Consider the following 15,072-nt stretch of genomic DNA (forward strand, 5'->3'; position numbering starts at 1 on the left):
GTCCTCTACTCCGTTTATTTCAGAAGAAATATTTTCAACTTGGCTCATATACTGCAAACAAAGAGAACTTAAAACCAGTTGCATCTTCAGCGAGAGAAAATTGCATTTGTCTTGAGGTATGTCATCAGGTCACCAAGCTTGAACCCCACTTTATTTTGAACTTGAACTTACCAGTTGCTTTGTATCACAATGAGCACTTGTTGATTCCAACCTGACAAGTTTCAGAGTGTTTGCGTTTACAGGCAAACAGAATTATTCTAATCAAAGAAGAGTATCACTGAATGATGCAGTATAGTGGTTCTGTCAGCACCCCCAATTAACCCCACACTCCTCTGCTGTTACTTCATAGACCTGAAAATGTTTCCACTTAAGGATTTCTCAATTTTAACTTATGTTAATATTGCATCTGTGAGCAGATGATAACAGCTCACTGCCAATTTTTATTTTCTCATGTCACCTCTGCTCTCTTGGCAATCTTGTTAAATCTGTATCTGCTGTTTACCACCTTCTGCTCCTGGAAATAGCTCCTTGTTATTTACTGTCACAATCCTTCCTGATTTTTGAACACCCCTATCTATCTTCCGTTAACCTCAAGGAGACCCACTGTGATTTCTGTTGTCTCTTCAGATAATCAAAGTCATTTATCTCAAGTGCGATTTGACTAAATCTCTTCTACATTTTTCTGAGCGTCTTCCTAAAGTGTTCTGACCAGAATTAGCTACACCTCTCCAGATGAGGCATATGTAGAGTTTTATGAAGCTTGACTGTTTGTTTTGTACTTTGCACCTGTATTTATAAAGCCTTGGATTCCATGCTTCCTTTTCACAACTCTCTGAATTTGTCCTGTCACCTTCGAAGACTTGTGTGCATGTCATCTTGATCTCTCTGTTCCTGCTCATTCTTTCAAACGTTCTACTTCATTTCATTGTCTTGCCAAAAGGAGTCACTTCACATTTCTTGCATTTGAATTTCATCTGTCACAACCCTACTAATAGCTCACCAGAGCACTTGCAGGAATGTGTTGGAATAGAATTTAGTGCTCCAATTACAGGGCTGGCTGAACAGGGTGGGCCAATGAACTAAGGAGAGCAAATGAAGAATAAAATATATGTGCCAAGGGAAATCAGTATTTTAAAATACTAAGCACAAATGATCATGGTCAACAAAAGGTAATGGAGTGTAAATTTAAATGCATGTAAAACGTGCATTAAATCTTAGTAAATTGTCAGTTAATTTGTGGCTATGTATGTTATTTACTCTGTAATTCACCCATTTCAGATTTCCATTACCGTTTGTTGAACTATGATTTTGTTCAATGGGAGATATTTTCATTTTTCATTTCCTACTGTCTAGTTTTAAATGATATTTCGAACCACAAAGTGGTGGTGACATTTCTGTGCTCTTGATGAGATTTCCAGAGCCAGTGCAAGAGAAAATGCACAGAAGTATACATAATACATTTTGTTCTTTGTTGTGGAAAAAAAGATAATGCCACCAATGATGTCTCCCCATCTTTCTTTAGCTTCTATGATGGCTTTGACCTTTCCAGTTCAATTGATGGTTGACCAGTTACCAAGAAGGAGAATAACAGAGCAGTCTATCAATCAGGGCAATACATTTGGTGAGTCATTTACGTATTTGTTTTCTTTTTTGAGGATGTCTCTCTAGTTGTTTCCCGGGGCTCAGACTGTCGGCAAGGAGACAAATTCTTCAAACAGTCAGGTCCTTGAGGCGGGATGGGGGTGAATGCGACAAAATCTCATGGCTGATTATTATTGTACATTACAGCATAAGAACAGACCCTGGAGTATTTTGAGCTCGATGCATACCTCCTTCTACCATAGTACCTCTCACCCATCTAGCAATAAATTTTTATTCCTTGCTCCCTCATGTACTTGTCTAACTTTCACTTTATATGCACCATTGATATTCCGCTTACTCCATTCTGTGTAGTGGTGAGTTCCACAGACCTTGTCTTCAGTCAATATATTTCTTGTGAATTCCACTTTGGACATATATAGTGAAAAATCACACAACACCAGGTTATAGTCCAACAGGTTTATTTGGAAGCACTAGCTTTCGGAGTGCTGCTCCTTCATCTGGTGTTGTGATTTTATTTAAGTTTGTTCACTCCAGTCCAACACTGGCACTTCCAAATTTATGGGTTTATTAGTGGTTGTCTTAGATATACGGCAGTTCATATGTGACATCAAACCTCCTATAATAATCAGGAACTCAATAAAATCATCTGTCTTTGATTATCAAGAGATATGAGTCCTAGCCTGCTCATTCTTTAGTTTAAGCTGTGGAATCGTTTGGTAATTATTTCCATACTCTTCAATGCCTCTTTCTCCTTTGTGTCATACAGAGATCAATATGATACACAATACTCAATGTGTGGGCCAACCCATCTTTTAACATATCCTCTCAGCTAATGAATTGTGTACCACTAGTAATGAATCAAAGTGCTTTGATTGTACTTGTGTTGACTTGGTCATCGAGTGTTGTGATGAATTTGACCTTGAGAGGTCAGGAATGTTGGTATAAGATAATTTAAATATTTTTCAGCCACCACATATCCTTGAGCGCTTTCTGATCAGGTGCAACACTCCATCCACCCATTGTGTTTCAGCTCAGCACCTGAAAGGCAGTTTTATTGTGCAGCTATGGTATTTTCTGTTTCCAAAGCCAGCCTTTCTTGTGCTTCCCATCAAGCTCGATTGCCACTTGCTTAATTGGTGGCAATTCTGTTCTGCCCATTTAGAATTGAATAGAGACTGTGATAGAGGGAAAGTAGGGACTCATTGAAATGCTGTTACATGTCTTCAACAATATCCCTGTGATGTGAAACTGCTGGTTCCCCATGCCTTAAAGATCAAAATCGCTTGTAGCAATTGTAAGAGGCAAAGGTAGGTACTGCAGATGCTGGAGATTACAGTCATCAGAGTAGTGCTGGAAAAGCACAGCAGGTCAGACAGCATCTGAGGAGCAGGAAAATCGACGTTTTGGTAATGAGGTCAGTCAACTGGAGCTCCAGGAGTCTGAGTTCCCTGCTTGGATCAGATTATCTGCCCCAATCAGGGAGCCCTCAGGTCACAGGTAAGAACAGCAGTGCCAGAGATTATGACACTGTGGATGCTGATTCTGACAAAGTTGTGCCAGAGTCAACGACTTTCCACGTGTAAACAAAGGCTGACTTGGTGACGGGATACTGGCTTCTGTGAAGTTTTTCAGCTAATTTTCTTTGACTTTGTGAACACCACTGTCCATTGACGTAGAAGAATTTTTAACAATCGTGCGAAGAAAATCAGGTTCAAAACAACAGAGGTTCTTTGCTGCTGAATTGGTCTAAATAAGGCTGCAGGGTGGGCCAATGAACACTGTTCCAGTGAAGTCACTTTTCTTAGCTGTCATTGGAAGCCATTGAGATGTCAAGGTTTTTGAAAGAGTTTTTCAGAGGCAGGAAAGTAACTCCCCAAGCCTGTTAAGTACATTTTTTCTTTATTCATTCATGGGATCTGGGTGTCACTGCCTGGATCATCCAATTATTGCTTACTTGCAAATGGCCTTGAGAAAACTGGCGGTGGTGAGCTGCTTTCTTGAACTGCTGAAGTCAGTTTAGTCCAGGTGTCCCCCACAATGCTGTTAGAGAGTGTGTTGCAGGATTTTGACCCAGTGGCATTGAAAGCATGGTAATACCCCAAATATTGAATCAACCTGTGCCTCCTTTTGCATTTAGCACCTTCATACGAGAAAGGATAGATGAGACAGTCACAGAAGAAATAGTCAAAAGTCAACATTACCTCCGTGCCTTATTGAAGTGGAATCTTTCTGTTTTAATCTCCAGTGTTAAATTTCCTTTAAGATATAGAAATTCTAGTAGCACGTGTTCTTTTATTGTGACATTTTGTCAATGGGTGCATGCTGCATTTTACATATTGTACTTTTCTACTCCCCAATCCCCACCCATCTCTCCTTCCACCTCTGCAACCATGCAATGCAGACTTTGGCTTGGATTGATCTTTAGAAATGGTGTGCTGAACCTCTATGTGGATGTGCTGCCATCAATTCTGACAGATGCAATTTCTGCTGATCGTGCAATGGCAGAATGGTGAATCTTAAAAAAGGATAAGTTAAAGGGCCATTTGAACTCTTCTCTGAGCTTTAACAGATCTGACCTCCCCTTGCAATGGCTTTGACCTGGGCTGAGGCTGCCATCTGGGAGCTTAAAAATGCATTGTGCTGGGCTACTTTGATTCACAGATTATCTGGTATATGTCAGGACAAAGCTTTGCTGCCAGGTCATGCTGTTTCAATAGAGTTGAAGTTGATATTTTCCCAAGGATTGCCATTACGTTTGTATGAAGCTATGTTAGTTGGCACAGTATCATTTGTCTCAGCATCAGTTCTGCGTTCACAGTTTGATCAATAGTTTTAGAACTATATTAAAGGATTAATTAGGTTAGATTACTTAGTGTGGAAACAGGCCCTTCAGCCCAACAAGTCCACACCGACCCGCCGAAGCGCAACCCACTCAGACCCATTCCCCTACATTTACCCCTGCCCCTAACACTACAGGCAATTTAGCACGGCCAATTCACCTAACCTGCACATTTTTGGACTGAGAGGAAACTGGAAGAAACCCAATCAGACACTGGGAGAATGTGCAAATTCCCGCCTCAGGTGACTGACTGTGTGGAGTTTGCACACAGTCACCTGAGGCGGGAATTGAACGCGGGTCTCTGGCGCTGTGAGGCAGCAGTGCTAATCACTGTGCCACCGTGCCACCCCCATAGATTAAGTGGAAACATGTTTTTGTGGGAGATCAGGCATTTGAGATTTAAAGGCAGTGAATAGTCCTTGAGCAGGACTGATTTTTGCACAACCAAGCATGCTGGTGTGAGAAATACTGGACAGTTTTTTTTTCTTATTCCCAATCTGATCTGAGAAGTGAAATGATACTTCCAAATTTGCAGTGAAGGTTTCCTCCAACATCAAGAAGTGTATACTGGAATTGTACCTCATTAGCAATGCCATATCTGTGTGCACATTTGACTTTGCTAGCCTATTCACTAATGTACCTCTTTGGGAAGTTGTGGACATTCACAGCACATCATGGTTTAGTGACAATGGAGGTGGCATGCTGTGTGAGCACATGTGTAGTTGGCATGGTCCAGAGCTTAAATATAGGAATGAGGGACCGTTGGATAGAGGGCAAGAGTTGGTACGGAGAGGGCATGAGGATGAAGAGATATGGGAGGTGAACAGTTTCTGTAACAACTGTGCGAAGTCCCAAGGAACAGAGGTCAGACTTCTGACCACCAATATTGACATTCACCGCCCCCATGGCTGCCGAAAATCTGCTTACAGGGCCTGTGGATCTGACTCAGTCTTGCCCCAGCTTTCTCCCGTGCAAAGATTACATCTCACATGCTCCTTAAACTGAAGCCTGAATCATGTCACCTCGCTCAGTAGTAAAAATCGTCCTCTTGATTTTAACAGCAAAGGTAAAACTTTGCACTTATGGTGCCTTCATGTTGACAAAAATCAAGCACTGTTCAAGTTTAAAAGAAAAGCTCATTATAAAAGGTTTCTATTTAAATATTTATATAGAAGAAGAGAAGAAATGAACTATATTTTGAAATTTATTAAAAATGACTTGTTTCTGGCAATATCATATCAATTCAGAATAATGGTTTTGAAAGACAGGGATTGTGTAATGGAACAGAGCAGTATACATTTGCATTACTTGCCATTCTTTCAGTATTTTATTTGTTCATTTTCTTTTTCAAATATTGTACACTTACCAGAAAATTTAAATAATGCGATCTATGCAACATTTCTTGACTGTTAAATAAATATATCTGCGGTATCTGAATAAAACATGGGAAGTCTCTTTTCTTTAGTAGCAATTTTAGAGATGGCATCTGCAACTTCTTACAGATTAATATCCTAATTTCCTTTTAGTTTGAAATGCCATAAAGCTGTGGAAAAGGTAATGGTAATTTTTCAGGAGAATATCAATGACGAGATTTCAGCTTTGCCTTACTCATCTTTGCTGTTGCACAGGACTTGTGATTGTTTTCTGCCAAAGAAACTAACCCCAATCAGTGGTATTGTGGCAAATGTGGATCAGTATGAATTACTGCATGTGCACAGCATTGAGCAAACCGAGGCTATAAAACACCTTTTTGTTTTGATCCAACGCAGGAAAAAGCTGTTAATGATAGATGACTATCCGTGTTACAGTATCAAATGTTTTGATATAACGCAGCAGGTACAGCAATGGTCTGTGCAACAAGGTGGTTGAGTGTGAGTTTGTCTAACTGTCCAGCTGGTTAGGACCCCACAGTCTGATCAGAGTGTGATGCTAAAACGCTGAGCAAGTGTTTCACCTCAAGGGAAGGATGGATTATGAAAGGTCATCCTTGTATACTTGTTGGCATGTCGTTACAGAGTGATTTGTCAAAGACCTGGAAGCCTGATGTATGGTTTGAAAGATCATTGAAACAGATCATTCGGAAATCTTGAGCAGAAATGTGTGAAAAATGCTTTCCAGGACAGCCATTGTTATAGATATGTCTTTACCTACACAGGGGTGATCCTATTTCTGCTGTGGTCAGAACAGCATTAGTTCCTCCATGTTGAATTATTTCACTGACCTTGAATTAATGAGGCAAATAATTCTTCCGTTCATTTAATAATTGACACTTAACACTCTGATATATATTTTAATCACAGGTGTAATATTGTACCTCATGTTGGCTTTGCAGTACTGAAATTAATTCGGCCATTAGTTTCATGGAAGAATTTGTTTTAAATTGATTAATGGTGTTCTTAGAGTGGAAGGCAGGGGCATCTCATGAGTATATGTTTATGACCCATATTAAATAGGGTGGGTTCAACCCATTTGTCATCGGCCATAAATTTTCCAGAAATTTGCAGCAGTGGTATTGCTACATCACTGCTCACTGGTCATTTATTTGAGCTGAAAGCTGAAATTAGCACTAAAAATAAATCAAAACTGCCGAAGAGCTTCTGTGAAGTTCACAGCATACATTGTGAAAGACAGGTATCCTTAAGTAAAATTGTTATGAAACTGATGCAATGATAAAGCATATCCATAGTGCTTACTGACCGTGTAAACATTAATCAGATTTTTAAAATCAGCTTATTCGAACACACATTATGGCACACCATCGTAACAGGTGAGGCTCTACCTCAGCAGCACCATATCAGCAGAGTTGTTTTGATTCGATTTTTACCTTGCATGTAAATCTACTGTCTTTGATCTAAGCAACGTCTTAGATACAGCACAATGCGAATAAAAGGGGTACTAACCCTGATAAAAATTTAATTTATATCAATTGAACTCTTAATTTTGAAATTAAAAGCTGTGATTTGCTCTAAATTTATTTTTGTAAATTGCTGCCAGCTGAAAATAATGAGAATAAACTGATGTGTTTGGTGCTTTCCAAAAGTTTGAAATTATAAGCGGCTTCATCACAATACCTATTGCTACAAACCAAAGACTTTTTTTTTCCTTTCCCTTAATGTAGTGGTTGGATATCCAAGTTAACATACCAAGTGTTATCAAGTTGCTCTTTGTTATACTATATGTGAAGTTATTCAAGTTTTTCCAGCATGTTGTTTTGAGCTAGCTAGTAAGTAGATACAGTATTGCAATATAATTAAGTCTCTGGATCACATCCATTTCAAATCTAATATGAAATCTTTAATTATTTTTACAAAAGCGCAGATAGAGGTGACAAGAGTACAGCTGCTCACTTGGGGATGACCAGGCATTGACAATAATCCCACCCCTGACTTGGAAAAATATCTAATATATGTTCTTTTTTTCTTTTCCTTACCTTCTCCCCTTGTCATTATTTTCTTACTTTTTGTAGCACAGCAGCTTATTTATTAGATTTCTTATGGGTCTCTTAACTGAGACACCACTATTCTCATGCTTTGGTATTTATTGATTTCCTCCAAACTTTACATGTAGATTAAATAATGCTTTGAATTTGATGCAGCAACAGATCTGATCTGAATTTCAGTGAACAGAACCAATTAATCAAATTTCCATTAATTGATTCTTACAAGCAATGCAACATAGTAGAATGATAGGGTGTATCAGAGTTTTTTGCTGCTACTCTGCCAGTGGCTTTCTGAATCAACTACAACAAATTGCTTGTCACATCTGTCCAGGAGCTTGATGTGCAGCATACTCTGTGTATTTTCTAGTTTTGTATGTGGATCTCATGCACAGTGATGTCGCAGCTGCCAATTCCATCAAATCATTCAGTCACGTTCTTGTTTTCTGACTTGCTGATCTATTCCCATCATTCTTGTGCTCATAATAACACAGATACCTCTCTTCTGGCTCCTGAACATCATGCTCCCAGTATGTCATTTTCCCATCATTATCTGTCTTATTGCTTTTCTCCTTCAGCTTGCTGAAGGACAGTCTCATTTGGTGGTGTTGTCCAATTCATTTTTAGTGTGGTGCAATAATTCAAAAAGGAACCAATTCTTGCTGCTTCATCCAATGTCCACTCTCTCCTCTCAATTCACAGACTTCCTACTTGTTTATCACCAGGTTAATTGTGTAGTTTCTCGTAAGGTTGATACATGCTGTTTTTATGCCCTTCCAGTCCTCATTTACCTTCTTCAATGTTTGACGAAACAAACATTTTATCTGTCTGTCAAATTTGAATATTTGGTGATGGCTTTGGAGTTTTCTTTCTTTTTGACTATCATTTTGATTTTGGAATTTGGAATCTGGTGACACCCTGCAATTAATTGCCAACACAGATTAACTGTCGACTCTGGGCATAAGGTCCATGTTCACGTTCCATCTGCCCAGAAGGTGTGCCATAGTGTGACTGACATGATGATTAAAAATAATCTTTTTAACCTTCAGTGGCTTCGATTCTATAGCGTGAAAAGGTAATAAATCAGCTACCTTATGGTGATTACCTGATGAACATATGGACTGAATTATTACTGACTTTTTTTTTGTTTTACTGAAAAATGCCTTTTGATTTATGAAATAGGTTGCTTCCAAATTCCCAACTGCATGGAAACCCTGTTATCAAAAAAGATGGCAGCAGTGGCTAGGTCAGAATCAACACACACTTTTTTTTTGTTTTGAATTTTCAACACATGAAGTGAAAGAATCATCAACAGGAGCTAATTTCACCTGCTTCCCCCAGCCAAGAAATGCACTGTCAGAGTTTTGTATGATTATGTAGCTCAGTTGGACTTGAAGTATTGTTTTGCTGTAACTGAATTTCTGAGCACAGATGTGAAGATAAAATGATGGGCTTACAAATATTTCAGGGAGAAAGGTGGTGGTCATTCCCTTTGGCAAAGAAAGAGAAGGGTTTGGTAGTTAATGAGCATGCTTGGAAGAGTCATAATCATAAGTCAAGCATTCAAATTTAATCGTAAAGGAAAACTCCTTTTAAAATCCAAAGACTCAACTCAAAAAGAAGCTGATTCACATGTCATACATGATGAGAATTAATACACTCAGGTTAACAGTCAAGATCAGTTCAATTTGCAACATTACTTCACATATGGATGTTTATAGTATCCTGCCACAACTAAAATTAATTCTAGAGTGGTTGTAGTGACATTGCTGTCAAATGACCTACTGCAATTCAGAGAGGATGGAAATATTTGACAGAACCTCTTGTAAACATATCAAACCAACATGAGCCATGGTTTGACTTGTACACATCATTTGCAGCTTGGAGATCTCTGGTCATTCAACTGGGAGAATGCCTGCCTTTAACACCAGTGAAAACATACTTTTGGGATGAGCTTATCTTTTTGGTTTAGGATTGTGGTTATAACAATTAAAAGGCCATATTGTATGAACTTCTTCAGAGGGAACTGGTATAAGGCATAAATAAGTTAATTATTTCTTGAAAAGCTCATGATTTGGCTTTGTAATTAGGGCATCTGTTATGCTTTGTTCATAAATGCATATCTATTATATTGTGTAACCTTCCATGAAACTTGTGAAGCATTGGTCCAGTTTTTTTTTCCCTGTGTAAGTAGTAGTCGTCAGGCTCCTGTTTGCTATTCTTGATGAGCCAGAGTAACTGCAACTTTGGGCAGGCGACAGATGTTCAGTTGAACTAAAATTCCCAGATATTGTCTCTGCACCACTCTCTGAGCTTTGCAAAAATGTTATCTTTCAGGCTGGCCCATGTTGAGATTCATTAACTGGTGTGAAGTTCTCTTATCTGCTCTGCAGAATGTTAATCGTGTCCATTTCAGTCTAAGTCACCTTTAACCATGTACTAAGTGTTAATAACTGTCAAATACCGTCTCCAACAGTAGCAATTAGCTGTAAAGAATATAAATATACATCTATCTTATTCCTTTGGGTTTTAATGATTGCAGTTTTTAAACAAAATCACATTAAAATTCATTTTCTTTACCTTTCTCTCGATTCTGTTTATTTGAGCACTTCCATATGGCACTGAATTCAGTTGCTTGAAGTGTTTATATTTGATTTCATCCCTGTGCTTTTGCTTCCGCCATCCTTCAATCTGACTGGTTACAGAGATGCACAGTTACTGGCCTTGTTGACTCGGGCCCCAGATGTCCATTTTTCATTCCTGTAAAGATTCCCAGTTGCACTTTCGGTGTGTTCTACACAGCAATGCTAAAATCCAAAATGTACAAAGGCAAGGTCAAAGTTCAAGTTCAGTGCTTCACAATGCATTTTGGCCTAATTGCTTTCTTCCCATTTTTTTTCATACCTTATTCTTGCACAATGGCTGAAGCTATGGTTTACTATGAGCTCACAAGACTGGAAGTATTGATGCCAAGTTCTGGATTAGTGGTGCTGGAAGAGCACAGCAGTTCAGGCAGCATCCAAGGAGCTTCGAAATCAACGTTTCAGGCAAAAGCCCTTCATCAGGAATAAAGGCAGTGAGCCTGAAGCATGGAGAGATAAGCTAGAGGAGGGTGGGGATGGGGAGAAAGTAGCATAGAGTACAATGGGTGAGTGGGGGAGGGGATGAAGGTGATAGGTCAAGGAGGAGAGGGTGGAGTGGATAGGTGGAAAAGGAGATAGGCAGGTCGGACAAGTCCGGACAAGTCATGGGGACAGTGCTGAGCTGGAAGTTTGGAACTAGGGTGAGGTGGGGGAAGGGCAAATGAGGAAACTGGTGAAGTCCACATTGATGCCCTGGGGTTGAAGTGTTCCGAGGCGGAAGATGAGGCATTCTTCCTCCAGACGTCTGGTGGTGAGGGAGCGGCGGTGAAGGAGGCCCAGGACCTCCATGTCCTCGGCAGAGTGGGAGGGGGAGTTGAAATGTTGGGCCACGGGGCGGAGTGGTTGATTGGTGCGGGTGTCCCGGAGATGTTCCCTAAAGCGCTCTGCGAGGAGGCGCCCAGTCTCCCCAATTTAGAGGAGACTGCATCGGGAGCAACTGATACAAAAAATGATATTAGTGGATGTGCAAGTAAAAATTTGCTGGATGTTGAAGGCTCCAAGGTCAATCCATTATTGCTTATTTCCCTTTTCTTACGAGGTGTTGACATTGCGTTATCATACCCCAAACATTTTCTGAAATGTGAAGATCATGGGTTTAGGAGTCTTGGACTTGGGTTTGAGTGTGATGTGCAGAATGTGCTGTGAGTGTCACTGTCAGTTGAGTACGTGATCCCTTTGTGCATTGCATGTATTGATATAAGGTAGTGCAAGCGCCATTAACCTGGCGAGTAGATGTGTCTATGTTTTTTCTGTCATAATCTCTTGTATTTCAATTCTCTGTCAATACAACATTTTTCTTTACATGATGGTTTCCAGTCTCAAATCTATTCCATTCCAATAATTGATCATGATTGGGCAGGGTAGTGACTTTCAGTGGAGAAAGTGAGGACTGTAGATGCTGGAGATCAGTGTCAACAAGAATGGCGCTGGAAAAGCACAGCCGGTTAGGCAGCATCTGAGGAGCAGGAGAATCAATGTTTCGAGCATACACTCTTATCAGGAGTGGGGGCAGGCCCCATGGGGGCTGAGAGATAAATGGGAGCGAGGTGGGGCTGGAGAGATGATAGCTAAGAATGTGATAGGTTGGGGTGGAGCGGATAGGTGGGAAGGAAGATGCACAGGCCAAGAGGGCGTGGACAAGTTGGAGGGTTGGATCTGGGATAAGGTGGGGTAAGGATAGATATGGAAATTTAGTGAAATTGATTTTGATTCTGTGTAGTTGGAGGGTCCCAAGGCAGAAGATGAAGCTTTCTTCCTCTAGTTGTCAGGTAGCTCTGATGTGGCAGTGGAGGAGGTCCAGGACTTGCGCATCCATGGCCCCGGCCCCATCCCCCTCCCATTTATCTCTCAGCCTTCCTCCCCCACCCATCCCCATTGCTGATAAAGGATTTATGCTCGAAACGTAGACTCTCCTCCTTGGGTGCTGCCTGACCGGCTGTGCTTTTCCAGTGCCACGCTTCTCAACAGCGAATTTTTTTTTTTTTTCCCCCCCCCAGTATCCGAAGCTATGGTCAATCAACTTCCACGTGGTAGTGAACAATAATGTCTGAGGATGAACATTTCAGTGCCAAAATGAAGCATTTGAGAATGTAAGGAATTTAACCCCTGAGGGTGTGCTCTGCCACGGGGACAAACACGAGCATTATTTAGAATCAAATAGCCCATTGGCCCTATTCCAGCCCTCAAAGATGTGTCCAATTATTCTCACTTCCCTAACCAATGCGATGGTTCTGAGAAGTATTCCTTGTCAATTGTATATCTAATATCCTTTAAAAATTGCAATTGAATCCATTTCCATCATAATTTCAAGCAGTTCTGTCTGAATTGTAACAACTTACTGTGGAGAAACATTGCTCCTCATCTCCGCTGTTTGTTTTTGCAATTATTTTAAATCCTTATCCTCTGGTTACTGATCCTCCTGACAGCGGGAACAGTTTTTCGCAACTCACAGTATCTACATGGTTTGTAATTTTGAGTATATCCATTGAATTTTGACATTGCTGTCCTCAGTGTCAGAAAGGCTATGTTGCTTTACCTCTCTCACTCTCTCTCTCACCTCTCTCTCTCTCTCTCCTCCTCTCTCCTCTCTCTCTCTCTTCTCTCTCTCTCTCTCTCTCTCACTCTCTCTCTCTCTCTCCCTCTCTCTCTCTCTCTCTCTCTCTCTCTCTCTCTCTCTCTCTCTCTCTCTCTCTCTCTCTCTCTCTCTCTCTCTCTCTCTCTCTCCTCTCTCTCTCTCTCTCTCTCTCTCTCTCTCTCTCTCTCCCCAAAAATGTAAATCTCCTCACCCTAATAGCATTGGGCATGCTACATCAAGACCCTATTGCTCATTGTGAGCTTCATTTTGCAAAATGGATGTGGATGCTGACGAGATGGGGGAGCAAATTAATGTAGAGTGATCTTTGATTCAGCAGCACCCAATGTTATAAATCACTTTCTTCTCAACAAAATCAGCTCCCATTTCTATTAAAATGTGACACAGTGACATTTTCCAATAATTGATTGCCTCCTTTCACCAGGAACAAATTGGGTGTTTTCTTTTTAACAAATTGGACATTGCTTTTCAGCTTACAGTCTTGCCTTTTTGTTCTCATTGAGCTGATTACATTTTTTTTCCATCATTGTGGCTTTCGCAGGAAGAAAATAAATTGTTTGATAAATTCTAATTTGGTTGACAATTTTATGAAAAACTTCTATGTAATAGAGCTGTGCATCAAAATAACTTTAAATGCTCACATTTAAAGAACCAAAACATTAATTAGGTCACCACTGATTTAGACGGTTGTCTGATTTGTAATGCTCCAGAAAAACTGAATTGAATAGCCATGCAAAGAGAAAAAAGCTATTATTTGGGGTGTGGGCATAAAAAAGACTAAAGCATGGACTGGAGTATCTGGCTATGAATGAATGTGGTTGATTTATATGCAAATTCAATCGCAGCAGGTATCGTGTATATATATCACACAAACAATCCTAATTCAACTCAGCTGTACAGATCTGGCCAGTTGTTGATACCATTACACCTTTTTTGAAGCTTCTGTTTTGACAGGTGCTCCATCAAACCTGTCCTGACTTGGCTTCCTTTTGGAATCTTCAACATGTGGTCAGTCCAGGAATTTTTTTTTTGTTATGTGCAGATGCTGCTCTTTCACCTGAGAGCCAAAATGTTTGGTCGTTGATTTGGCAGAGGCTATGCAAAATCGTGAATGATTTCTGTGGAGGCTTCAGTTGAAACGGTCTCCAGTGGCAGAAGGGTCAGCTGCTGAATAATGCAGATTGCCTCTCTTTTTCTTCAATGTGTGTAAAATATTTTTACATGGTGAGTTGTACTCTGAAATATACTGCCTCATAGGGGGCCTGAATAAAATTGTTACTTTCAAAAAGGAATTTCACAAATCCTTGCCAGGACAAAGGTATAGACTATGCAAACTGAACTGGGAAATGTAACAAATTTTATAGCGCTTTCGAAGTCAGTGCATGGATAGCAGCATAAATGGATCTCCTCCTCTGATTTGTCAGTTTATAATCCTTTTGAAGACAGTTATCATAAAGTCATATAACATGGAAACACTCTTCAGTTCACCCAGTTCATGCCAATCACAATCCCAAACTAAACTAGTCCAACCTACCTGCTCCTGGCCCATATCCCTCCAAACCTTTCCTATTCATGTACTTAATATGTGAGATTTTCTGTAGCAATTAGTGATTATGCAATATAAAAGTAGATAATTTTCTGTGAGCACTTTGGAACACCCTGGCATCATGATAGGTGCTACAGAAATGCAAGTATTCATTTCTTTACCACATAGGCTGTGCCAAAAGATCAATTCTTGACTTTACACCCTTGTTCATTTCCATCCAATGCTCTGAATTCATTCTGTTGGTCAAACCCACGACTATAAGATGCAAAAGGAGCTGACAAGCGTGAGAATTGTTATTTGGTAAATCAAGGAGAAAAAAAGGTTGTGGCTTAATACTTCACATTAAGATGTAAAGCTGAAAATTTATCTCAAAACAAAGACTAATTACAGACTGGATGTTCTAAAGTTCTAACG

The 15,072-nt window shown here is 40.0% G+C and overlaps 1 long non-coding RNA gene across 1 annotated transcript in view; it reads left to right on the forward strand.

The window, feature by feature from the left end:
* Window positions 1–15,072, forward strand: part of LOC140459716 (uncharacterized) — a 100,043-nt gene that overhangs the window by 14,480 nt on the left and 70,491 nt on the right. The window contains exons 3-4 of the long non-coding RNA XR_011953852.1: window positions 24–116; window positions 1,523–1,621. This is a non-coding gene — a long non-coding RNA (uncharacterized lncRNA). The remainder of the gene's footprint in view (window positions 1–23; window positions 117–1,522; window positions 1,622–15,072) is intronic.

This window comes from Chiloscyllium punctatum, chromosome 35, assembly GCF_047496795.1.
Source record: "Chiloscyllium punctatum isolate Juve2018m chromosome 35, sChiPun1.3, whole genome shotgun sequence".
Classification (NCBI taxonomy): Eukaryota; Metazoa; Chordata; class Chondrichthyes; order Orectolobiformes; family Hemiscylliidae; genus Chiloscyllium; species Chiloscyllium punctatum.